Genomic DNA, 26614 nt, shown 5'->3' on the forward strand with positions numbered 1-26614 from the left:
TTTTCCTTGGCTTTCATTGCTTGGTACTATTGTGTAGTGCTATATAGGATATTATTTAATTGAAGTTGCTCACCCTGCACACTTATTCTTTGTGAACCATCTTACTTAACTTGTCGCCTTAATCACCGTCATAATGTTGACGTCCCTTTTTGTCCCACCAGCTTGTTTTCATACTCATTTATTCCGAAGATGGTCAACGAATGGAAATACGTCCCTCACCCCTTTCACAATAAACTGGCTAGACTGTAATTGGAATATCTTCTATCGAGTGCTGATTTCCTGTCTAATTTACAGACGCAATTGCGAATGTTAACTAGGCTATTGCGGGTCACCCAAAACTGATATAGTACGAGCCACGTTGTGCGGAAGGTTAGATATTGCAAAACAATTAAACTTGACAAAAGGTGCAGTACATGATTTATGTGAACCTCTACGTCTTTACTCATATCACTGGATCAAGAAAACTCACGTTCTTTCTTGCATCGGAAGGCGCTTCACTTATTGTTCGCGAGCATGATAATAGCTTTAAAAGCGTATGAAATTGAGCTCGTTGGCTCGTGATTATAACGAGAAATAAAAACAACGCGATAAGAACGATAGCTCATTGTGCTCATCGAATAACAGCTCGTCTTGCACGTACGCAACATATATTACACAACCTTGAAAAAGTCAATATTTATTCTATTAACTTCTATGCAGGTCGAACTTACTGATGGCAGCACGAAGTTTTCAGAAAAAGGTGATTCGGTGGAAAACTTATTAACACTAGGTCGTAGTTGATCACTGTATGATATGGATATGTCTTTCACATCTTACAATTCTACAGCATTCCACCTTTCCGCTGCGTGTCGCCTCGTAAAATAGGCGGGCTTCACGGACAATAAATCAATACCGACAACTACAAGTAGTGTCGCTACGCGCCGTGCTCATGACCGAGGAGAGCAATAAAGCCACCGTCCATGTTCCCAAGCATCCAAAGGACAAGTTATATTGCGAAAAGCAAAAGGTCATGCGAGGCGGCTGTATGTTGCAACGCATTCGTATATACCAAACACTGCAAAGTGCCCAGTATGTGGCCCCGAGGCCACTCGGTGCAGCAGTGGCCAAGGTGTCATTACGGAGCTGAGTTCAAGAAGAGAAACCAAGCAAGCCCCCTCAGCAGAATTCCACAGACGTAATTCTCGTGATCGTGCGCATTTCTCAATAGGATGGCGTAAGAAGGGTCGTTTGTATTGCCAGCCGATTCCTCGGATCACTTGTCCGCGGCCGCTGAACTTTCACGCCGACTGATTTTACGACGGTCACGATTCGACGTGCCTACCGTCTGCGCTGCATTTTGGACCTCTTACTTGTGAGGCCACCTGAAGACGAATACGACCCTCTCGAACACGAAGCATATACTGACTTAGAGTGAATGAAATGACTTAAAGGAATATAGTGACTTAGAGGGCCTCAAAGTACGGACACAAAAAGTAAGCGACCTCTCCCGAAGCACGAGATACCTAATAAATAAATAGCAATGTCTGCAAGTGACTAACTCAAGACTTAAATTAGAATTCGCTGTGCGCCCAAATAACAGATACAGAAGTAAAAAGGCTGGCAGCGTCAAAGCAGCTCAAAGGAAGCTTTTTTTACGCAGGACCAAAATATACGCACTAGAAGGTAAGGAGGGAAGTATTTTCACAAATTATGACTGCATTTGAAGCTGGAAGAAGACATCTACTAAGAACTGCATAGCACGCAGATAAGTAATTCATGCTTCACTGAATTCAAAGTTGATCATGACTCAGAAGTCCCATACGTAAAAAGCGAAGAGCACAGAACGTGGTGTCGCGTTCACAGTTGGCCTCGAAGGAGGCGAAAGCGGCAAAACTAACCCCAAAAGTTCACTCGCTTCGCCGCCTAAGCGGCAGGAAAACCACGCGGCGAGCCGGGCGCGAAAGCGCATCACCTTGCCGCTTCACGGGAAGCCATACTGCGGCTGTAAATGACGCCACGTGAACAACCGGCCGCAAATTCAACATGGCGGCCAAGGCGTCGGCGGTGGCTCGCATCGGCGCATTTGCATATTACCCGCGCAGTGCGACAAGGCTCACAGCCTCATTTGAATGGACGCGTTCCTCGAGAACCTGGTTTGGATTAAGATTGCCGAGAAGACAGGAAGTAGAAGAAGGTGTAGCCGCAGCGAGTCGGCGTGCCCCAACGTGCCTCGCTTTCGCACAGCCGGGTGAATCAGCCGCCGCCGCTGCTGCTGGCGTGCCCGCTTATGTAGTTTCTGCTGGCGTATCTTCCGAAACAACGGTTTGAAAAGGTGAAAACCAATTCTTTTTTCGTGTTTTACCTGCATACCTTGAATTCGGTAAGAAATAAATGCTAAGGAAACGGGTAAACAAAACGAATTCTCTAAGTGACGAAGGTGGCGGCGGCATCTAGAAGAGGCAGAACAAATGTGAACGTTTTCGACGCGCGCTAACACGGTTTTCCGGCTGCTGTGGCGTTTTCGCTTTATCTTCGCTTTATAAGTGTGAATGCGCCATGAAAGGCGGCCTAAAAAGGCAGCATAAGAGTCGATTTTAAATTGAGGAGACTTGCGACGTCTTGTACTCAACGCCTAAAAACGTCAAAGGTACCTGTGTGCTGTAAAAATGAGAAATACAGTTGAACCTCGATTTAACGAAGAGATTCCCACGCTTGAAATATTTCGTAAAATATGGAAGTTCGTAGAGTAGAGAAATACATCTCGCACTCTTTCGGAAATTCAATATTGTACCGTAGCGACACTAAAAAGCTACCTCGGCAATGTATTTGCCACTAACCCACGACCGCACGTGCGAAAAGTGCACGAACACAGCCCAGTTATGGCAGGTTCCATATCGAAACAGCGATGCAGGCCAGAAGACGGTCACGTGCAGGGGCGTAGCCATGAATTTTTTTCGGGGGGGGGGGTTCAACCATTCTTTATGTATGTTCGTTCGTGCGTTTGTATGTGTACGTGTATGTATACGCAAGCAAAAACTGAAAATTTTCGGGGGAGTAGTTTGAAAAGCCCCCCCCCCCTCCCCCCTTTGCTACGCCCCTGCTGACGTGAGGCTATGACAGGCTGTCGTTGTGCAAAGACAGGGAGAAGGAATGCGGTGATTGTGCGAGTAGGTCGAGCAATGAAGTAGTGAGGAGACGAACAGTGCCACCTGTCCTATAAACCATTACATTATGAATGAAACCACCACAGCTTTCCTGTGGGAACATTTGCAGGGACACTAAACCACCGCTGCCCCTAGCTTCATCTGGTACGTAGGAGCGCTACCGACTTCTGAGTCCGTTGTTAGGTGCACAGGCTCTGCGTGCGGCCTGGTAAAAATAAAGCAGGCGTCGGGACTGGGGCGGAGAAATGTTTTAACGTGACAGCGTTAGAGCGCACGCTCGAAGAAAAAATCTGTCTCTCTACAAACTGCAAGGAAATAGCGGCTCTTTGTAGTAACCTATTTTAGGAATAACTTTGTCAAATCGGGTTCAGTGCCAGCTTCAGTGCTAGGTTCATTAATTCAAGTTGATGACCACATGAACATTATGATGCTTGCTACGTAATGAAAATTTCTTCGTTAAATAGGGAAATTTGTAACATCGCGTTTCGTTAGATCGAGTTTCAACTATTGTATTAATAAGCAAGAAGGAAGACATTGAGATATAAAAGAGAGAGGGGTCAGGCAAGGACATGCTATCTCTGTAATGTTGTTCACTCTCTGCTTAGAAGTTCTCAGACGACTGGATTGGGAACAAATAGAACTAAATGTTAACGGATAATTTTCTAGCAACGTACGATTCACAACGACATAGCACTGTTCAGGAATGATGGCGACGAATTGCAAAACCGAGAAATTACTAAACTAGGGCGAAACATGAATAGGCCAAACGCAAGGGTATTGATTAATAGCCTGGCGAAAGAGTTCATGATTGTCATCCAACCTCTGGAGTGCATACAAGGGCATGTATACCTAGGACAACTATTGGCAGGGTAGCCCACTCATGAAAATTAATTTTGGCGAAAAATAAAGCTGGGCTGGAGTGCAAACGGCACACACTTTCGTGTATTACAGGCAATTTTACCCTGTCCCTAAAACGGTGCGCACATGGCGTACTGCCATCACTGACACCAGCGGTGCAAACTTCGAGGTTAACCAACTCCAGACGTTAGGAACCACGAATAAATGAAACGAAAACCTTCAGGCAGCTTCGCACTTTTTTATTCCGTGTATTCTTTTTCTCTTTCTCTCTGTTTCTTGATCTCTTTGTTTTATCTATTTATTTCTATTTCTTTCCTTATATATTTCTTTCTCTCTCCATCTATTTCTTGCTCTCTCCTATCTCTTCTTTTTCTCACTCCTTCTTTGTTTCTCTTTATTTCTCTTTTTGTTTCTTTAACATTGGGATACATTGCGTATATTTCCGCTAAACGGAAGTCCTGGTGCTGGTTACACAAGGAGCATCGTTGCACGCTCGAGAAACGGCGCATCAGACCGCGTGCGACCTCCTAGTGAGAACACCGTCAGCTTCTACGAATAGATCGATAACGGGCTGGTAGATGGCGCCAGAAGCATTAACTGAGCACGATGGCGCGAAAATCAAACATTTCAACAATGTGGTGTGATCAACATAGTGAAACCTCGGTGATACGATCACCGAGGTTTCACTATGTTCACTATGCAATTCAAATGAGCGGTGATCACGTGTGCCTACTTGTTCTCGTTTTTCTTGTTTGTGTTAATAAATTTCAGTAAGTCAGCGCTAGTCCTCGTCGTTTCTTCGTCCTTGTGCATTACACGCGCTGTTCACGTCAGTATGGAATACCAACTAGCCCGGTTACACACCTTGCTGATACGATCGCGGCTCTTGCGAATTTCGGGGTGATACGAATTTTTCTTTGGTCCCGTCTAAGGCCTATTGGCCTGCACTGTAATGGAGCACGGTTGTTGCGAACAGAATTTCACCCCGCGACGTTTGATACGAACGTACGCTACCGCGCAGATACGAAGAGGTGCTCTCCGCGCTGTCGCAGAAGACGCTCCAAGCACGTGCGGGCGCAGAAACGCAAGCGCGGACATGCGCGCCGCGCCGCCCGTTCGTCAGAATCACGGTGTAAAAAAAAAAAAAACATGGTTGATTCCTCCGTCATAGGAATCGGTATAACACGAAAGTGAAACGTGTCTTCACAGAAGTAGTGCTTATTGTGTAGTGATACATGAGAGCTTGTACAATGTCTATTCGTGTTTGGCAGCTATAGCACCGTTTGACGTGGATGCACTCATGTTGACGGCATGTCTCTATCGCGACGACTAACGCCCATGATCATGATTAAACCGTTGTGGTAGCTGACGGTGTGAACATATATTTGGACACATCGAATCGTGAATCCCGCGTAAGGATGATATCAACAAGCTCATAATCAACACTGGTACCCGGTATGCACTTCTTTAAAGCGTCGTCAATTAAGGAGAGAAACGGCACGGTGTGCGCTTTCTAGTAATGGGTAGCCGACGCCAGGGGCGTAGCCAGAAATTTTTTTCGGGGGGGGGGGGGGGGGTTCAGCCATACTTTATGTATGTTCGTGCGTGCGTTTGTATGTGTGCGTGTATATATACGCAAGCAAAACTGAAAAATTTCGGGGGGGGGGGGGGGTTGAACCCCCCCCCCCCCTTGACTACGCCTGGCCGACGCCTGTGCTCATGCATACATAACACACACTGCGCTTAAGCAACACGGGAGGTAGAGGTTCGTAGCCTGAGCCGCAAACGCGTGCGTCCCGCTGGCCTCTGTCTCGCAGGCGCTGCTCTCGCTCCACCAAGGCACGACATTCGCCCGTCGAAATCGCATCCTTTCTGCAACGAATATTGCAGCAGTTTTGTTAGTCGGTACTCTCGCAATTGAAGCAGTCGGCGGCGTGCACGTGGAAGCTGAACTACTCCGATGAGCCGACGCACGCTAACACGAAGACAAAGGCAAAGAGCGTAACTGCGTCAAGGGTGCCTCGGCGACGCCAGCGCGACCAGTCTACCTCTCTGGTATCGAGACGCTTTAACCATGACCTCCGATATCGCATGCAATCTCGGAGTAAGCGCTAGTAAGTTTCGATCGTGAAGCATTACTTCTTTTCACGTCTCACAGACGGCGGCACCGAGCCGCTCCGCCCGCCGCGAAAGAGAATGTGTGAAAGATATAAGGCGCGTTCGCGCCGCGTCTAGCATCTCCCGAGTTAGCTTAGTCGGTAGAGCCAGAGCCGTATATTCCCTTTCGGGCGCTTGCCGTCGCAGCCGCAACGTCGTGGGTTCGATTCCCAGCGGGGTATCCTCTTCTTGGTTTTTTTCTTTCTCACCCGTTGGCGTCCATTTTATCAACGTCATATCCGTGACGGATGTACTTGGTGGACCCCGGCATAAAACACTTTCGTGTTAAAAAATACTTTTCTACAGTGATCAGAATAAACCTTCAGTAACGCCTCGGAGCCTCCGAGATTGTGTGCGCGAATCTTGGAGGCCCTCATGAACATCCGTGTGTTTTCGCGCTTAGATTACAAGCCTTGGAATCTCCATGGAGCCTCCATGGAAGCGATGTCCTCGTGCATCACACGTGCTATGAAAGGCGGACGAGGACCGAGAGGAGGATCTCGCGAAAAACATCCGCAAAACATTTGGAGGATCTCTCGAAAAACATCCCCAGCATCACCGCTATAAGAAAATAATGACCTAGGACCGTGGTTCTGAAATGTTCTGGCCTTCATTTATCGCGTCAAAGCGCTCTTTAAGTCACTTTCGCCGCGCTACTTTGATGTGACGCGGAAAAGACTACAGAGATTTGGAAGGGGCTACTAGCTGTCGCGGGTCGCGACTCACCTGGTTCAATAATTGCACACGCGCGCACGGGCCGTATATTTACGAGTGCAGGTATAATCGTTGACGTCTAAAAACATAAGTGGCAATCATTCAAAGCTGTTCGTGACTTTGCTGCGTCCCTGAAAAAGAATAACTGAAAATGTACGCCAGGTTTCTTTTGTCGCATGCAAATTTACCATACTTTCTGGTGAAAACGAATTTCGGATGACACGAATATTTCTGGTGAACCCGCGAGATTCGTATCACCGAGGGTTTACTGTAATTATGTACAAAAGGCAGCCATAAAAGTGTACTTCAATATGCTGAAACGGTAGGCAGTCAAGAAGCAGAAGTCATGGTGCCCCTTAACTCTAGGTACATCTATCGTGGCGCATGTTAAAGGGACACTAAAGAGAAACCGGAAGTTGAGCTTCGATGGTAGATTATCTTATTACGATTACAACAGTACCGTTGTTACGGCAGAGCTTTAGTAAGCGAAAAAATAGCGAAAAACCGAAAGATGGGTGCTGACGCCCCTTCGGCTTTTGCGCATTAGGCGTTCGTGACGTAGAAGATCACAAACGCAGACGGGTCACGATTAAACGACAGTGATTTAATCCTGCTGATAGAAAAGCCTGATGAAATTTCTCTTAAAAATCCATAAACAGTACTCGACACCTATTTAAGCCGCGCCACTCGAGGAACTACAATTTCAACGCAAAACTAAAATAAAGACGAAAACACGGCGTGGCGCTGCGTGCGGCCGTGATGGTTTCGGTTTTGCTCCGCGCACAGCGTGCATGCTTCGCCCACTCCACCGGCGCCGCGCTCCAGTGTTGCAGTTTCGTTGGTTTCGTTGGGTGGCTTGTTAAGTTAAGATTGAGAATACCAAAATGACAGAAGCTGGTGTGCGTTGACCTGTCGGCCGGGAACCTTTTCCACTGGTATTAGCACTGCACGGAAGCATCGAGCTAGGCCAAGTTTACCAAGCACCTGGAAGAAGCTTGGCAAACCTGACCGAGTGAAGGAGGCGGCCTGTCTTCGTGGCGTTACGCGGAAGCCCGACGGGGCAGTCGCGAACACCACTTCCTGCGCGGCATTCTGAACGTGAGACGCAGCCGCTGGAAAAGTTCACATCGCGCCAGGGCCTGTCTTCATATGAACGCAAGCACAAGCTGTTCCAGGTGCTCGAGACAGTGGCTGTCATGGAGGATCTCCGAAGTCAACGACCCTCCGGACCACTGTCCGGACTCAACGCGCACCTCGTCGCCAAAGCGTGGGACTTGTATATCGTCATTGCGTGGTGCATTTGTAGACCCCATTGGGCACCTCGTCCATGCTCACCATCGGATGATACGCCAACGCCTTCTCCTAACTGGAAATATCGGCTTGAAGGCAAGCGATGAACGCGACGGCGTGAGCCTGCTCTACAAACGGCCCAAGGCGTGTGCTCAAGGACAGCGGCAGTGTCGACCCAACTGTATCGCTTCATGTGGTGCCGTGCGATGAGCCCCGTCGTTCGCAATGGATCAGCGCTGTGGCCACGATTAGACGGCAGAACAACTAGCCAGAGAAACCGGTGGTATGTTCTCTGCACTTCTCGCCATCGGATTATGTGTACAATCCTGCGCTCGGGAAGGCTCTCGGCGTGCCCAAAAGGGGAGTCCTCACCCGATCAGCTGTGCCGTCCAGTCACTCCCGCCACAGGCGCACTTGCAGGAGCAAACCAGCGTCTCGTTGAGCGTCGAATCCTACTTACGATCGTCACCGTAAACGTATACCGAGTAGGCACGCCACTTGTTCTCTTGTTTAGTTTTTGAGCTTGCTATTGCCGAGTCTGCGATCGAGGGCGACGCGGCTGGTGTAACTGAACCCAAGCTGTGGTATGTTGAGGTCATCCTCATGAGCTGCCGTAGTCTATTGCAGTGATGAAGTGCGTTAAGAGAGTGAGTGTATTACAAAACTGTACGAAGGTCCAAACGAGTGTTTGACGTCATGTCAAGCTTTTAGTGTGTGCAACGGAGAATTGATTCTGCTTTCCAGGCTAATTGCGTTGCAGAGACCGAGAGGTCGCAAGATGACGTAACCACTGCGCCCTATGGAAGCCACAGAGATGAACTAGCAATGTTTACGGTATCATATCGTGTTGCTCCACGCTACAAAGAAAAAGAAAGTAAGCTTGACTGATTTGCGCTTATAGAAATGTGGCAGTTCACTTAAAGCATTTCTGTCGTGGCAGGAAAGATTATTTGCTCTTCAGGTCAAGGATTCTTACATGGACACTGCTGAGGATGATGTAGTCGGCTGCCCCATGGAAATACACTCAGAGGTAAGTGAAGTCGCGAGTGCACCATGAGCTTGGTATGTAAATCATGCCCTACATGACAGGCATGCCGTGACTGTCGTGTTGCCACCTGTCATTTATGTTCGTCGTACAGTCGCGTCACACAATACTGATTTTGGTGCATATCAAGTTAACGAAGGCCGCGAGCGCAGCATGAGCGCGGCATGTAAAACACGCGTAGCGATGTGGGCTTGTTGGTGCATTATGGTAAGGCAGTTTCTTAGCGCTGGTGTAGACGAGGACAAATAGGAAGAGACACTAGACACATGGGCGCTACTCACAAGAATAATGTTTATCCCTTGATCGCTTCGAACAAAAGTGCCTTCACTTGCACGTCACCAAACCATGTTACCTTCGTAAGATACAAGAACCAGACAAACCCCGAAGAATGAACAGAAAAAAAACACTACAACGGAATCAAAGAGCAGATAAAGGTTTACGGTTTGCGCAGGAAGCTAATTTCTTTCTCCGACAGCGTTAGCGAAGTCTTGCTGATGGAAGAGCTACCGTAATAATCAATGTCCTCACTTCTTTCTCCGACAGCGTTAGCGAAGTCTTGCTGATGGAAGAGCTACCGTAATAATCAATGTCCTCACTTTCTATTATCAATCGGGTGACTTCGCAGTTGCTCTTTCTAACGATGACAGTTTTCTCAAACAACGGCACACACGCGCATTCTTGGCAATATATTGCCAGAAAACCATCTGCGCGCATCTTATTACATGTATAGTGGCGCTCTCGAAGAGGACGTTCACGCACTTTCTTGTTTGTCCTATATAAATCGCTGGCAAGATAGCGCAATACAATAAACAACACCTGATTTGCGCTCAACAAACTTTTCTGTGGTTCTTATTGCACTTGTTATTAGTCTTCGTTGGATTAGTTTTTTTACACAAACCTAACAGTTTCTTAGGCGCTGTGAAAACAACCTGTACATTGTCCCGAACCGCTATTTTCTTTATGTTGTGCACTATCTGGTGGATATACGGAAAACAGCTACATCGCGTTTGTCAACAGTAGGACTTATGTTGGTGCTACGTACGGCACAACTAGCTTTTAGGCGCCGCAGTGCACCTTCAGCCAACGATACTGACAAATCAGTGGGATAATCGGATATCCAAAGTCGCGACATTTGCTCATTGAAGCTGTTTTGCATAACATGGCAACTTGGCTTATCAAGTGCAATATTAAATCATAGCTTGGTGGTACCACGTTTTATCACTTTGGAATGGCAGGAATGAAATGGTAAAAGCGCCTTGTTAGCTCTGGGTGTGTTGTGCCAACAGGTGCGCTGATCATTGAACAAAAAATCACGTCATCTCCCGCTAAAGGGCACCATGAGGCGATGCGAAGCAGTGTTTCAGCATGTCGAGCCCACGTATCAGAGGGGAAGTGGGGAGGGGGAAGGGAGAGTGGTAGCGGAGAGAGGGAACGGGAGTGGAGAGGAGGAGAGGGGGCGTGGACAGGAGGTGTGTGAAGAGGGTTTGCACATGCGCAGTAAGGGTGGTCACGCCGCACACCATCGGTTTGAACTCCGCCATAAGGTGCTTCACATCTAAAAAAAGATATGTCTAGGAACCTTAGCATTCCGTCCACAGGCGTTTCGACAGTCAAAACAAGCGGTTGAAAACATTTACCCATAATCAATACGATGTCATTGCATTCATGCTGGAAAAGCTCCACAGGGCAGTCAATGAACACAATTAAATCATCTATATATCTGAAGACGCACAAGCAAGTTCCGCGTGACTCTAGGCGTAGGGACAAGGCACCATCAAACTTCGATAAAAAAAGGGTCACATAAAACAGGTCCCAGACAGGGCGCCATAGCTAGGCGACGATGACAAAATGCTGCGCTACATGTCACTGCGCGTACTCGTTGCAGCTCGTGGTAAGCCCGTTAAGGGGTAGGAAATGTTGCCTCCAACCCCTTAACTTCGGCACGCTCTCCCTTGTCGTATTCACAGGGCTCAACAAGAAAAATAATAAACGTTTTACCCTGATTTCATTACGCCCCTCTCAGTGCTCTTTCCCCAATTCATCCATAAAGCATTGTACCTCGTGTCTGTCAGTTCGTGTCTTCGCTTCGTACCCGTCCAAGCCATAGCAGGTTTTGCTCAAGTACCTCGCACTTTTTTTTTCAAACCTTGTTTTTTTACCCTGAGATTGCTCGCTCATTATGAGTGCCCACCGTTTCCGAACGCTTTCGTGCATGGCTGCTGGTTGCCGTAAAAAGCATGCGCATGCATTTCATTGATAGAATTGAGCTTTCTGCAGTCACTTACGGAACGACAGACAGGCGCGAAAGAAGCGCAGACAAGAAAGTACATGAAAGCGGCGACTGCGGTACGAGAAATACATAGTTTAAAAGAATACTGGCGCAATTGGCACTAACTGGAACGTTATGAGGCGTGTTTCTTTTGAAATTATTCAAAGTGCCTTCACCCTCACGTACGCGCACACAAACACAAAGTGCTGTACGTTCCTAAAATGCTGGCCGTGGCTAAACCACGGTCGCTGTAAACTCACTGTTCCCTTTTTTTAATGCGGAGCACTTTAGGGGCCCGGCATGTCGTATGCTGTCGCATGCTGTCATCGTATGCTGTCGTAGCTTCGCGTAAAGCAGGCAAAACCAGGAATAGCATAGCCATCTGTAGCATATTGAGCACGCGCTCACGCCAAAAAATCTTCTTCCTCTTGTTTTTCATGCACCTTGATGATTACAAGTGTGCATCACTGTAGGGACTCGGGATGTCGTATGCTGTCGTCGCTTGGCGTAACGAAAGAAAGACCACGTATAAAAATAGAAAGAGAAAGAGGAAGCAAGCGATAAATAGAAAGAGGGAGAAAGAAAGGAAAAAAATGGGAAGAAGAATACAAAGAGGAAGAATGAGAAAGAAATAGATAAAGAGAGGGAAATAAGTAAATAGAAATAAAGAGAGAAAAAACACAAAGAATAGGAATAAGAAAAAAAATAAAAAAGAGAGGAGGAAAGAAATAGAAAACCCAAGAGAAAGAAAGAAGGCTGCCCAGCTGCGCACTTCCTTCAGGCTTGGCATCCCCAGTGCGAAGCTGCTTTAATTTTTTTTAAAGCAAAAGAGACTGCAAATCCAGAGACTGGAGACCGCAAATCATACTTTGTCGCGTTGTTAGCTGACACATATGTATGAAAAATCATGCCAAGCCAACAGGGCAGGATTGCCATTGGTGTCTACTTCGCGCCAAATTGGCTACTTTTCTTTCTTGTTTGGCGACGAAATTACCGGATGGCTCCACGGCTAATTTTAGGCTACTTTTAAACTAGCGATATAGCTCATTAAGTGGCCATATTCTCATTATTTGCAGATAAAGTACACTGTTTTAAGCTCTTTCCTCGCTTCAGCCGATGCGCACACGCCTTCTGCACGCACCAGGAGCGTTGTGCGCATCGAGTCTCCTTTACTCAACGCTTGGCGGGCCTGCAAATACGGAGTGACGAAGATGCGCGCACGTTGGCAAACGCGTGGCCTGCACGCTGCTCATGCTGCCTGCCATCTATGCGGATGCTACATTCTTAAAAACAGGGTAGTAGCCTTGCTAACTTCGCGTAGTAACGGCTTATCACGTGTGTTACTACCCTGTCAATAACTGCAAGGGTAGTAACTGTTACTACCCTTGCTGTTACTAACAGCAATTAGCTATTGTTACCACCCTGGCCGTTACTAACTATGGGTAGTAAAATAAAGAGTGTAAGACAAAAATCCACGCATCTCCACGAAGTGAATCGTGACGAGTGGGCGAAGCTCTGGATCTCGTATGGGTGAGTGACCGTACGTTACCGGAGCGTTGCCCCATATAATGTAAATCAAGTGACATAAACAGTCGACAACAATGCTAGGTCCTAAGCTCCATAATGTCTACGTTGAAGTTGCCGACTAGTATAAAAGGTTTGTGCTTGTAGGTATTTTAAAGCGAAAGCCTTAGATGCCTCACCCAACGTCAAAACTGACCGTCGTCCCCAACTGCAGCACGAGTGATGAAAAAATGATCATCATGCAATGAATTCACCAATGACGTCACAATGATGTGACATCATGGTGACGTCATATGGAATCACAATTGTGTTTTGTCACAACGTGATTGATGTTCGTCTATTGCAAACCTTTTATGATTCACATACACACATATGTTTCGACTATAGCAACGGTTTTCTATATACCGTGACAGCGGACAGCGAGATTCGATGACAAAGCTCAGTCCTAAGGTCCATAATGTATACGTCGAAGTCGCCGACAAGTATAAAGGGTTTGTGCTTGCAGGTGTTTTATATTGTTTTGCCACAATTATGAGTAATATTAGTCTATTGCTATACCTGATGTTTCTATTTTACATGGTGCTGTGCATTGCGCACGGACGCCATACGGACAAGCCGCGGTCATAAGGTGCTTCGCAGCTAAAAAAGTAATAACTGCTACTAAAGTAGATGTGGAATAAAACAGCGCTTAAGATGGGACGAGATGAAGACACAGACACGCTGTCTTCATCTCGTCCCCTCTTAAGCGCGGTTTTTTTCTTCATCTATAATGCAGCAACCAGCCCAATCAAGCACACTGCTACAAACGTGTTCATTTTGCTGCATCACTTGTGCATTGTTAATAGTGGCAATTCATAAAATCCCATTGCGACACACCTTCGGGTAATCTTACTTGGAGTGTCATGAATGAGAAGAGCACACAAACGTGATACATTCATTGAGGAACAGTACTTCACAAGCGACTGCAGGAGTATTTATAGCCCTTACTTTGGAGATGCATATCTGGTGCCGGGGAGCACTTGTGCCCTAGGATGAACATTAAAAAAAGATGGACCTATGTTATATACCTCTACGACCTGATTGTGTGTGCTTAGGGCGTAGCACAAGACTGTTAATCAACCGTAGTAAAAAAACAATATGTCATGTCTATTTCTAGTAAAACTGTTACCCCAAACCATTATATACAACGGCCGAGACAAGGCACTAAACTTACTAACATAAATGCACTTGAATTTGTCATTGTGCAAGTACATAGGCGGTAAAAGCTAATAATAATCATTTCTAGGGTTTTACGTGCGAAAACCATGATATGTTCATGAGGCGCGCCGTAGTGAGGGACTCCGGATTAATTTTGACCACCTGGGTTTCTTCCACAACCGCGTGTCATATTAGTTTATTGGAATTTATATTGTGCACAAAAACACGTTATAGTTCATTAGCTTTGGCTCCTATGTTTTCCTAATAACGCAATGATGTTTAAAAATTGCCTTTGCATAATATTAAAAAAAAAAGAATATTCTTGATCCATGCACAATTTCTTCGCCAGTTTCCGATTAAAAGTGATATGCCAGATATAACATATTACAATAGGTTTAAACTGCAATTTTAGAAGTAGTAGTGAATGGCCGGGTACCAAAAAGCAGTAACATTGAAAAGTTAGTAAGGGTAAGGGCAGCAGGCTATACCTACTTCCTTGCAGTTACTGTCTACTAGCGTAGGTAGTAAACTGGGAGCAAAAAGTTGGTAACTGTTGCAGCTAGTAACTGGTTACTAACGTAGCTAGTAAACAGGAAACAAAAGTTTAGTGGCGGTACAAGAAAGTTAGTAACTAGTAACTGGTTACTAACGTAGGTAGTAAACAGGAAACAAAAGGTTAGAGGCGGTACAAGAAAGTTAGTAAATGCTGCGGTAACTACCTATTTGCTTGCAGTTACTACATTTTTACTAACTTTTTTTAGAGGGTCCGAGTAATACTGATGCGCATTGCGAGTTCTCGTGTAAGCTTCACCGAAACAGAGATCCGCAACAAAATGAAGCTGTTGTGTCCATCTCTAACCAGATCTTACTATCTGAAGCTGGGCTTCTGTTATGTAAGCTCCACGAATCAAATTCGGCCTCCAGCTTCAAGGAATAGCTGTTTAAATGTTCCTTCTGACTTCCTGGCTGAAATGTTCTAATATTACTGCGTGTCTCGCAAGAAGTCTGTCTCTTCTACAGAAACTATGCGCCCGCGCAATAAGTTTAAAATAATTCGTTCATTTATATACAACGTATCTGTGGCTTGAAGACCAAGCAATAGGGGAAACACTGTGCTCTTATTTTCATGATCCTGCTTCTTTAAAATGGTAATAATTAGCGATCAACGCTAAACACTCTCCTGATTGTACCGCTTCTGTTCTATTTGGCTACAAATTTGGCGGTAATATCAAATGGCATGGCTACTTTTGCTACGTTTGGCTTGAGCTGTGGCTCCTTTTCAAGTCCACCCAACGACAATCCTGCTACAGGCGGTGTTAGACTAGCTGGGCAGATGTTGTTCTACAGTACTAACATCTCCTCGTTAATGTACCGCAGTTTTTTTTTACGTATTGCTTATTTCTGACTGTTTCAGAGAAAAGCATGTCGTTTTGTGTTCCCAATTGGCAGCGCCCTCTGGTATCTATTTGCTTTCCTCTCTCTCTCTCCTCTACATCATTCAATCTCCCCCATATTGTTCCCATGTGTAGGGTAGCGAACCAGTTGTCCTAAACTTGTTAACCGGCCTGCCTTTCCTTCTCTACTCTTTCATCTCTCATATCTCTTTGAACTTTGTGACATCTCACTCTTTTGATTTTGACACCTAAATTTAAACATAAATCGCATCCGTGTGCCTTTCGCTTTAGTCTGGTAGTTTAACTAGCTGCCACTCATTGGTAATTTAGTTTCGAACAGTTTGTTAATTGTTGCTACTTTATATGGATAAGTGTTTATGGATATTTGTTTATTGGAAATCGTGTGTTCTGCTTGCATGCACATGGTTTTTCGATGTTTTTTTATTTCTAGATATCGGTTGTTTAATACCGTGCGACAATCCGAGGCACTGGTGCTGCGCTATTGCTAGCTGTATTTGTGTATGCGGTGATGCTGTGGAACCAACAGTTTTTTGAACCGCGTTCTCAGTTTGCACCTTCAGTTCCAACTGTTGGATTATGCTGCTTCAGTGACAACTCTTTTTATAATGGAGCTGTTACCTGAATTGCGTGCACCGCACGAAAAAAACTTGTCACCTACATAACATTGGATTCACGCGCTTCACGCAAAATTCCCGCGCCATCTACAATCGGCCGTTGTGAACGTGAGCTTAGAGGTCGCACAAGATTTTGACAGATGGCGCACCATTCCTGAGTAGGCTAGAGTTACCGAAGGGATCTTAGCGCGTAGCCTGAAGAAGGATAGATGAAAAAAAGACAGAGGCAAGCCAGGCCCCGGAAAGTCTCAAGTTCCAGCGATTGCCGCAGAGGGCAAAAAAATCAACCGCGGCGAGTTCCATCGATATGCGCGGAGAGTGGAGCTACTGACTCCTCTTTTAGCGGTCGGATAAGTTAGTTCGCATTTTCCGTGTTAGGGGCGCTCAACGCGGCCAAAAATTTTATTTCAGAATGTATCAGAAGATTGTTAAAAGCTTAGTTACCGTGTCATTTTGCATACAGCTAGTAGGGAACAGTTTTTGTGTTACTTCTAGAGTTAATACAAGAGCTTGATTGTTTGAGGACAAGTATTGAGATTACACTGACGCTCGAACAGCAGCAGCCCATTGGCATCGATTGCGCTTAGGTCGGTTATTTCATTCAAATTGTACCGCGGTCGTTTGCTTTCATCGGCGTTACGCAGCTCAGTTTTAAATCAGTTTTGATACAGCAATGCGAGTTTGTGCGCCAAATTTTACACGCTGCTGCCACAAAGCGAACGTGTCTAAAGCCTGTGAATCACATCAGCTGCGGCGCTTCACGGGGCTGCCAGCGTGAAAATTCAATGCCAGCAAGGAGCTCGGAGACTACCTACGAAAACGGAATAACCATGCACCATGTGGGTGTGCGCACCAGTGAGTGAAAATGCACTGCTTTGCATTTGAACATAGCTTTTTTTTTTGCATACGCTACGGCTTTTGTCATTTCAAAAGGTTTTACGACTCGTCCAGCTGATCGGATGCACCGCTTGTGGATTACAATGATATTTTCTAAGATTATTTACTTCGTTCTCACTTTTGCAAATAATATCTTTACCGCTAAACTTTGTAACACAGATCACAGCATAAGTTTTACCTATTTCTGCACAAATTAGTCTTCCGAGATAAATGCTCATAAGTCCAATGCATGGTAGAGCCAAGTGAACTTATAGTATGTATTGCATTTATACATTTTCGTAAGTTTACAATCATACATATTACATTTGCACATACCATGTAGTTTATAGAGTTGGGAAATTAACTAACTTAGTATCCTCTAATTGAGGCTTGGTCAGACACGGTCCACTGAAGGTCACCACTAAAACAAATTCACAACAAAGCAACGTTGTGTGCACACTATTTTTCTCATGCAGTGCTCTCATATACATTCTTCTCAGACATGAATCGCAAACCCACTCTCGCTTCTACCATAGTAATCATTATTTTTTTCCTCTTCCAACCCAACCACAGCCTCCAAGAAACTGCTCATATCAGCACACGCTCGGATGCTTTATCTCTGAACCTACCTCAAGTCAGCAGAGGATGTTCCACTACTGAAAGTAAATTCATCGTCCCAAATCCTCACAAGGTATGGTTGTGGACACTTTACTTATTGAACCAATTTTTTTTCTTTCATCATTTCTTTCTTGCTTTTTTTCATGACTCAATTTTTTTTCTTCTCGGAAAACTGGACAAAAGAGAGATCATTGGTTTCCAAGCTACCCACACCAAGTCGTAAGAAGCTCAAGAGTCGCCTATCCACCACCAAAGTTTACCAGGCGGACAAATGCAAGCCTTATACTGAAAAGCAGTGATAGTGTACGGTATGTTGAAGCAGTAAAAAACTGGGTCCACAAATTATTGCTTCTTGCTTCATGAATTACTCAATTTAGAGGAAATGTGCTGGCTTCAAATTTCTTGGATAGTGGATGTGATGGGGTGCACATACTGTACTTTAATCTACGTGTGAAATTTTGCATAGAGTATCACATGTAACTTGGTAGCAAGTGGGCCAGTAGTAGCGCATATTTAGCAGCACTTGTTTTTCCCAGTGAATATAGTTTGCTGCAATTGTGGAGGCTGTTGCAAAGCAATGGCAGGGAAAGCTACAGTGGTGCTGAAACAAAGAGTTATGTGTACTGATTGCTTGTAGGGAGGGACATTGTGAATGTTCTAAAATAGAAAACTGTGTGCAAACACTCGTGCCTTCATTAAACAAGGCATTTCGTGTAGTGGTCACGTGGAGGATAGTTTCCGGGTCGCTACTCTGGAATAAATAACGTTTGATGATGGGAGTAGGAGAATAGAAGCATGTGCATAAGGACATTTTGGGCAGTGTTCTATGAAACAGGCTCTTGAATTTGTAAAGCATTTGAAAATTTAGTCTTTAGTTTTATTCAATGAACTTCGCCAATACATTAATGGGATGATATGTAAACAGACACATCCAGAAAAGAGGGCACAGCACCGTTGCATTTGTGCAAGCAATTTGTTTTGTATGTGAAGTGGAACCACAGACAAGTAGCAAATAATATTAGTTCTAGATAACAGACCTGACACATGGCACGGAGTTTTTAAAAGTATGTTTATTTTTAACAGAAAAATAAATGAGTGCACTCAATAGATACAATCAGAGTTTAATAGAGTTGGGCAGTGTTTGTGCATGTTAAAGATTTGAATGTGTAATAACTGCTTTTTCTTTGATATTGGCGTGAGCTATATATCCAAAAAAGGCTAGTTTTGTGTTCATGCTTGTGATGCGCTGCAGGTAGACACGGACCAGAAAAAACGAGAACACAGGGTGATGCGCAACACCTTGTGCTGTTCTCGTTTTTTCTGGTCCGTGTCTACCTGCAGCGCATCACAAGCATGAAGACATGCCATCTAGCCCCTATTGCCGGCTAATTAGTTTTGTGTGACACCCGTGTTAAGAGTGAGGCAGACAGATAGGAGGTAGTGAAGAATGAAAATGTAAATTCAGCTTCTGCAATTGTCTAAGCAGTGTCTTTCACGACTATGCACCATTGGCACCAGAAAAAAATGGACTAATTTATTTATTTTTCAGTGCGAAACATAGCAATTAAACAAAGTAGCTAATTATACACATTTGACAGAAATGATTACTCACTGCCTATTTTTCCAACATTGCTAGTATTACTCCCAGCACTTCCTAGCTGTCTAGTATACTACTGTTCCAAATGTCTCTATTGTGCGCGCACACATCATGTGCAGTCTACTGTCGGTGCTGTCCACTGGTACATCATTCTTTTTTATTTATAAATGAGTGCTTTCAGGAACACGCGCAGGCATGCGCTATCACATACGTCAGTTGATAAACAGTGGGCGAGCAAAGGTAGCTCACTTCTCGAAACTTGTCTTCCGTGACAACCTTTACAGGAATGTTCACTTGCTGAAATGTTGGATTCAGGCTAAGACTTTCCTTATTCGCCAACAGTTACTCAACTGAAGTGTTTGTCACTGCAACCTCTTTTGAAACATGAACCAAGTTTCCTTTTCAACGTGATACCGTAAATGGTGTTTTCCCAGAACACACGAGCTTAGCTGAACTGAAGTTGAGCTAAATGGTCAGAATTCATCGTAAAAAGATCGGCGCGCAGGCACGAACACAAGGATATTGAGCACAATAACGAGAACACGTTATGTACAGGAATAGCTAGCACAACAGTGTGGTTTCACTTTTTTTTTTCAGCGCCGAGTGGCTCTCGCCAATGTGTTGTCAAAATAGTACGTCGGGCTGAAGCTAATCTTACTGGCACTGCATCTTTTGCGAGCTTTGATGCTGTTTGTTTATTACCGCTCAAATCGTCAAACGCGCATGTGTAAGTGAGAAAGAGGACGGGCAGCACTGTACGCAAGTACTGTGCCAAGGTCACCCATCGTAAATAGTATCGTCTGACGCTTCGTTCTGCGTACTATAAGAGGTATGCTGAATGAGCCAAGAGACATAGAGTTGCTCAGTTTCAGCTGGCAATTTTATTAAGCAGATGGATATTTCTGTTTCTTGTATGTATTGTTCAACTCTGTAACTGACAGTGCTGCTGGTTTACATGTATACTGCTACATTCACGATTGCCAATAAACAATGTAAGCTTACTTGCTTGGCGTGTTTTTCGCCAGTTGAGGCCTTTCGGTCACCTGGCGACGTAACGGAAATATTTGTAGTAACGATAGGCTGCCGCACGCGCGGATACAACCCCCGGACAGGAGTGAATAAACGCCCAGAACCAGCGGGCGCGCACCGCGACCACCCGCACCCGCCGACCGCCAGCAATGCGGCAGCCATATTGCCTCAACGCAATGATGATGATAGTTTTCGCAGCGCCATCTCTTGGTCGGATACTTTAGTTCACAACGCCACCGCTCCCCTTATTTTTGTTGCACTGTCAAAGGTACAGTTTCCCTTCTGTAAATGGTAGTATAAGTGTTCTGTGGACAAGCGCATACTACAAGCGGAAGGTTTAGGGGAAAGCAGCATAATAGACAGACAGAAAGTGAGACACCACGGCAATAATCAAAACTACCAGACACGAGTGAGGCCTAAGTATAACAAAAGCTCGCAGCTTACTCCTACAAGGAAAAAAAAGGGGGTGGGGGGGAGTTCTATCACTACTGCATGTGTCATTTAAAAAAAAAAAACACATTGTGTCTTACACATTCCCCTAAGACTACTCGAAGGTGCAATCCATCTTTTCTTCTCTGTCGATGGATTCTTCGTCCCGCGCCCCCCTCCGAAAGCTTTTCACACCTAATGTGGTTTTGCATAGCCTCTAGGACCGGAGGCATTGCAAGATTTCTGCACCTCGCGTGGTTTTGCGCTGGCTCCGTGATTGGCCCACGTTTGACCAAGCGATGATATGATGTGGTGACGTCGTGTTCTGTCACGTCATATGGTGACGTCAACACGCGATTGGGATTTTTCGCATCACTCTTGTTGACGCCGCCGACGGTAATTTTTCGGGTTTGATGAGTCATCTAGGGTTTTCGCCTTAATAACTACCTCTTTATGTGACAAAGTCATGCTGGCACCACATATTGGAACTTGTGGATACACACTCAAGTTTCAAGCCCATCTGTGGTAGGTAAACACAAGGATGATGGCACACACATAATTTAGAAGCGCACTCCTGTTTTAGCAAGACCTCTATCGCCGTGTCTGATAGGCATCTTGTGTTCTTGGAAAGTGGCGCATGCTGTATGCGGTAGTGATGTGCCATTTTTTTATTGAAAATTTGACGGGGCGTATCACTGGCTTGCGCTAGTTCTGTTTATTTCCTTAGTGTTTCACTTTCTCTCTAAATATGTTACAGATAATCCCTGTCGCCGAAACCGTCGCGAGGTCGCTGGCCGACACCTGCCTTCCCACGGGAAAGGCTGTATGGTTGGGACACCTGCGTGATGTTTGTTTGAACGGGATGGTGGACATCCTCGTACTGCGCCTTGCTCAACCGGACGGCACCACTAAGAAGAAGAGAGAGAGTGGGTGGCTCGGGGAACTCGGCGGCCAAGCAGACACGAGAGACGTTCGAACAACGAAGGTCGAAATGTCCTCAGCTCCCTAATCCAGTTGTAAATATGTAGAATAAATCTCTTGTATCTTTTAGAATCCTCAGCGTCATCGCAATATTATTAACCAACTTTTTTACAACAAATTATATTTGGTTCTTCCCTGAGAAACCTTCAGTATTTGGTTTGCACTTGTCGCTGTCCTTTCTTGTTGTCCATCCTGTTTAAGATATGCGCTCCATTTTCTAAGATATATGTATAGTACACATGCTACAAAAAGTACGAAGACTGAATCTCTATACTCGCGTTCGCGGCACTCCTGCCAGAAAAACCGACATCACCCCCATTGTCGTAAATGGCCCAGAGACTGAAAATAGCGTTCAGTTCAGCGTACAAAAATAAATCCCAGTGACGAAGTTCATTCTCCGAACGCGACCTTGAATGACACAATGGTTGCGAACTAAGATAGCGGATCCTTCTACGGGTCATTTACAACGGAGTCAACAGTGCTCAAGTACTTTAAAACAATTCCCGACGACATTGTTGCTTCATGAATTTGCTGTGTATTGGTGCGATGCAGGGCCGTACCCAGGAATTTTTTTCGGGGGGGGTTTGCGTGTAGAACGGCTGCCATTTTTTAAGATTTATACTGGCTTATTTTTGTGAATAAATCAAGTACATCGCTTACTTGTAATAATTCGATGGTACTTTTCAATTATTTGTACCCAAATAAAGAAATTGGTATGTCAACCTCAAATTCTGGTTAAAGCAAGAAATAAGTTTGGACAATAGCACCACCAAAGCCGGGGACACCGCGACCAACGGCTCCTGATGAAGTAACACAATGTAACCACGGTACAAAAACGGTATGTATGTGTTACAAGCTGCCACTCTAGCGTCGCCAGCGCGAAGTCGGCGACGGGAATGGCAGCAGGTTAGGTCGTTCCGTACGTAAGCAGAGACAGTGAAGAGATCAGAGACGTGTGTGGGGAAAAACAAAACTCTAGTGATATTGCAGCACGAGGAATCTAGTACAACACTTAATACCAACTAACAAAATACATATAAAATCAATAAATCAGCTTACAAGAGAGAAGTATTACAAACTACACAAAACTAACCAACAATAGAACTACAGATGAGAAAGTCCGAAGGTATAAACAGGTGAAGGGATACCTGTGATGACCGGCAGCGTTGAGTCCACGACGATTGGATGCAAGAAGTCAGAGAGAGTTCTGGCACAACTGCGATGTCGGCGGTGTTGCAGCGCTGGTGTTTCCGGTAGGCTAGTGCTTGAAGCCGATCTCGGGCAGGTTGAACTTACTCGAGATTCAAGTACCGATGCCTACGTTACAGACGTTAATTTCGCGTCACAACTAGACGAATGGCTAAGTTTAGGTGGCCAGCCGATACGGAGCCACAACCACTTAAGGGATACTATTTGATCTCCTTCTACACCATGTTGGTCAGCAACTAGACTGCTTAGCAAGGCGAAATCCTGCGCTTAAATCGACCTCCGTGTCCCCTCATTCTCGTCCTGGGGGAAAAGAGACCTCTACATGGGTCCAATCATGCACGTTTCATTGTTAGAAACTCCACCCTAAAAATATATTGACCGCGTCCCTTTTTAATTAGGAGAGGGTCCTCAACTGAGCGAGAGTGACAACCTGTTGGGGTTCTCTCATACGGCTTGTCCACAAGCAGTTTTGCCCGTGGGAATGGTCAGTTTCCTTGGTTTCAGCCGGTGCGTCTTGCAGTCTACAGCTGGTTCGGGGTGCATCGCGGCCTTTGACGACCCTGCCGACGCCGCCGTAGGTACAAAGGATCAACATCGGCGACTAACGTTTGAAGAATAACACCCCATTCAGTACTTCCCTGCACTAAAGACCAGTCTTTTCATGAGCGAACGGTTCCACCGGTCAGCGGGGGAGTGCGGCGCCCGTTAATTTGCCGTTACGCCGGGTCGCAAAAATGGCAGTCCGTGACAGTATGTATGCAAGCAAACAAACAAGTCGCCCGACATTCCGATCTTCTTGTTACCGTTCGCACATTCTGCTTGCTGGATAGTTTCCTCGTAATTGCGAAAGAATAGAAGGGTTGAAGCTTGGGCTAGCTGGGTTTAGCTTTTAATCGACTCTTGAAACATAGAGGGAAGTTTAAACGAGGAAGTTTTTCCTTCTCGGCAACTTGCAAAATTCTGTGAGGACTTGTTCTGGGGTCACTTGAAGTTCTCGATGGATGCTGAGCAGTGCTAGTCCGGTCAATCTGTCGTTGTTCATATGATTTCGAAGGTAGCTCTTCAGCCTTCTCAGTGTGGAAAAAGTCCGTTCCGGGGTCGACGTCGACACGGGTAAAGTCGCCAGGATAGAAAGTAGGCTGTGGATGTTCGGAAAAAAGTCGCGGTTGCACATCTCTAAGGCCTGTAAAGCACAAGCTGGGCGATTCTTTTCTTCGATCTGGCAGCATTTGTTCACCCACAGTGTGAACTCTGCTTCGATGACATTAGCGGAAGGAATGTCGCCAAGGTAAAACTGCACTGCATCATCAATATCAGAAAGGCTAGCCGATGCGCAGAATTTCGGCAGCAGCATGTTAAGGCCAACCACGACCTTCTTATGGGCATCGAACCGGTCTCTTAATTGATTTTCGAAGTCAGCCAGCAAAGGCAAATACACATTCCTCCGGTAGTACTCTTCGGGAGTAGCAGAAGGTACGTTGCTTCTTTGCATCTGCCTTCCAGTGATGCGTGGTAGGGCCATCTCAACATTGTGATCTTCAGCAAGAGAGCGACTTCAGAAAAATCTTATTAAATTCCGTTTCCGCACTAGCCCTTTTTGTGGAAAGAACGTCTATAACATTCTTTACGTGATCGCACGCTTGAGCCAAGTCACAGTCAATTTTTTGAAGAAACTTGCAAAGTGGCAGTGTCAAAGAGAAGAGGTCGCTACAGATCTGAAGCGAAACGACAAACTCGGGCTTCGTAATGGCATTGAGCAGTTGAGAAGCTTTTGATGAAGTATCAGATGACGCGGCCTCTTCTTCCAAATATTCGAGGAATTGTACAATAGGCACGTACAGTTCAAGGAAACGCTGAAGTGCATCGTGACTCTCTACCCACCTTGTTGGCAAAAGGAGAGAACTGATTTTCTTTTTCTTGTGTTAAATCTTCTACTTTGTCTCGCAGTTGGTTCGTCCTCTGTGGCGAAGCTCTCACAAACGTACAGGTTGAGGATACAGTTCCCAAACAGTTGCGGATGCTGGGGAGTTTGCATGCGTGAAGCAGAGCAAGGTTCAACGAGTGGGCGCTACAATGCACGTACAACGCTTTGGGCGCTGTTTGACGAATGAAGGCTTGAACACCGTTAAGGTGGCCGCTCATTGATGCCGCGCCGTCGTATCCTTGCCCGCAAAGTAGGTTCAGGTCAAAGCCATGACCTCTAAGGCTGTTCAGGATTGTGCTCGCCAGCGCCTTGCCAGTGAGATCGTACACGGGAACGAAATCTACAAATCTTCTTAAGTATGGGCACTCCCGACGTGTCGTGTCCAACGTACCTTACACATAGGGAAATGTGGGCGGTGCGAGATATATCAGTGGCCTCGTCAGCTACAACTGAAAAACACGAACCTGAGTTGACGTTTTCAACTATCTTTCTTTGTATGATTTTACCACAGAGGGTGATCAACTCATTTTGAATTTTTGGGCTCGTGTACAGCGCATTCGCCGGAGATGTTTCCATGTGAGCTCTCAAGGCGGCATCTCCACATTTTGCTCTCATCCTAAGCAGTGCGCGGAAATTTCCATCATTTTTCAATGGCAGCACTTCAGACATATTTATCGGACCAGAGTCGTCTGTGCCGCGAAGCGGTACTTCTTGCCTGCCACAGAAAAGGATTGTTTCTATTATTGGCAGCAAGTTCTTGCGGTTTTCTTCCGCCTGCTTTTTAAGACCGTGGTCAAGTTGTGTTAAGATGTCATGCTGTGAGCGGGACCGGACTGCTAAAAAGTTCTCCGATAGCGTTGTTGACATGGCGTGATAACTGCTGGATGCGTGGCTCTTAAAGGCGTCCATGGCTTTCTTGTAATTGGTGAACTCCTTAGTTACAAAACAGCCCAAGCGCTGGTGCTCCCCTTTTCCTGCACACTCGCTTGCGAAGACTACGCATATTTGCATAATGCTCCTTGAAGCTTCTCTGAATAAACAAGCCATGGGTAACGATCTACCCAGTGAGGTTGGAACTTCAGATTCCTTTTCCCTGTGGCTGGATAATCATAGTTAGCCGGAGGGGTCCACGGATTGAGCAGCAGCTTCTCCGTCGTCTCTGGATCATTTACATTATTGCTTTTCGAGACAAACAGTCCCAAGTCCAAAATATTCGCACTCGTCGCACAGAGGGGAGGCGAACCAGAATGTGTAGGTGCCATGCCACTCACCTTCCTTGGGCATTGCCCAGTGGTAAAGGCGTCACTTTGCCCAGCGTTGACTGTAGAACAAAGGTCACTTGGAGTTGCACTGCGGCCACCATCATTTTCCGGCGGCGCATGGGTGTCCTGCTTGTGTTCGTTCTCAGGTGATTCACATAACCGGTGCATTCTCCTGAGTCGCTACAGAAGTTCCGACGCGCTTGGCTTTCCACCAGTGCTGAGGAGGGCGAAGTTTTATCCTTCGAAGGAGGCGGTTCTTCTCCGTCCGCTTCATCGGTTCGAACTTTCTTGAAGTAAGACGCAAGACTCCTTTGCTTCGTTGTTGCAGAGTGTCTTTTCATTTTGCTGCCGCAATCCTGTGCACGCACACAGAAGTGGCCAGTGGCTCCAAAAAGACGTTTGCGACTGCTTCGACTGCCTGGCGTGAACGGCGGGCGATGTTTTTCTTCCTCTTCTTATCCAA

The sequence above is a fragment of the Rhipicephalus sanguineus genome, chromosome 5 (assembly GCF_013339695.2).
Source record: "Rhipicephalus sanguineus isolate Rsan-2018 chromosome 5, BIME_Rsan_1.4, whole genome shotgun sequence".
In the NCBI taxonomy this organism is placed as follows: domain Eukaryota; kingdom Metazoa; phylum Arthropoda; class Arachnida; order Ixodida; family Ixodidae; genus Rhipicephalus; species Rhipicephalus sanguineus.